Below are 1,500 nucleotides of genomic sequence, written 5' to 3' on the forward strand. Positions count from 1 at the left end.
TAATCCGGTACCTCTGAAGGTAATCCGGTACCTCTGAAGGTATCCCGGTACCTCTGAAGGTAATCCGGTACCTCTGAAGGTAATCCGGTACCTCTACCTGTTTAAAAAAAATTATGGACGTATTGAGGTAGTTTTTTGCCAACACAATATATAAATATAAATGTCCAAAAACTAAAATATTTCATGAGTTATCTTATATTTTCTAAATATAGGACAGACACTTCAAAATCTATTTGTTTTTTACTATCTGTTTTGTTATTTATGAATGTGTCATTCAATGCATTTCTAAGGGCCAAAGTAGTAAAGGCCAAATTCTATATTCTATGTGAGTGTTTGAGCAGTAATTTACCACTGTCTGAGTTTAGATCTCTAAAAGACAGGAAGTAATGGATGGGTGCGCCAGAAGGTCGGCTCACAAGGGAATTGTGGGATTGCACAGGACGAGAGAGCACGAGAGAGAAAGAGCGAGAAAGTAGAAATAGAGGAAGAGAGGGGAAGAGAGGGGAAGAGAGGGAGGAGAGGGCAATTCACCTGAGAAGGTCTTTCAGCTGTTGACATACAGATCCATCACTGTGAGTACTGCTGTATGAGAACATGCATGATGAACTCATGTCTCCTCTCTGGTAGGCCAGTGTTTTAATAAAATCACTATATTATACAAGATACAACAAAGGCAGATATAGAGTAAATAATGATTGCTTATTTTTACTTAAAAGATTAAAGAGGTTTATATAATTTACAAAAATATTGATAAAAAAAAAAATACTTATCCTGAACTTGAACCTGAACCCGAACCCGAACTTGAACCCGAACCCGAACCCGAACTTGAACCCGATTCCCGTTCCTAAACCTGAACCCGAATCCAAACCCGAACTTGAACCTGAACCCGACCTCGAACGCGAATCCGAACCCGAACTTGAACCCGAACTTGAACCCGAACCTGAACCTGAACCTGAACCTGAACCTGAACCTAGCACACAAAACAGTTGCTTTACGTGAGAGCTCATTCCCTCTATTATCTGACCATCAGATCCATCCATCTCTCCATTCATCCCTGGAACATAACATCAGATGTGGCAGAAGGAATAATGAACCGCCAGGGAAGTGGGAATGCCGTCTGAACGCTGAGCTGACTTTTACAGAATGTATGTACAGTAAATATATATGTGTGGAGACAATGGTAACAGGTTAAAGACGACATGTTAGGTTACCGAGACAATCTCGTTGCTGCCGGTGAATCACTTTTTTCTCACCCGTCCTCCTCCATCGGTGAAGGCAGGCCCATCGTTGCCATGACGAACACGGCATCATTCTGGCAGGAAATGAAATCAATAAGGAAGTAAGTGTCAGTAGTGTCTGACTGGGCTGACATTTACTGAGATTACTGTTGGTATACGTGATGAATACATTTCTCTCTGCTCTCCTTTCTCTGCCGCTCGCTCTGGTTTCCATCCTCCCCATCTCCCCATTCTCCACAGTTCCCCCTGTCTCCCACATCCA

The 1,500-nt window shown here is 42.3% G+C and overlaps 1 long non-coding RNA gene across 1 annotated transcript in view; it reads right to left on the minus strand.

Annotated features, from left to right (window-relative positions):
• LOC139029190 (uncharacterized) overlaps nt 1–1,500 on the minus strand; it is a 980,011-nt gene that overhangs the window by 685,446 nt on the left and 293,065 nt on the right. The window lies entirely within an intron of this gene.

This window comes from Salvelinus sp. IW2-2015, linkage group LG18, assembly GCF_002910315.2.
Source record: "Salvelinus sp. IW2-2015 linkage group LG18, ASM291031v2, whole genome shotgun sequence".
NCBI lineage: Eukaryota > Metazoa > Chordata > Actinopteri > Salmoniformes > Salmonidae > Salvelinus > Salvelinus sp. IW2-2015.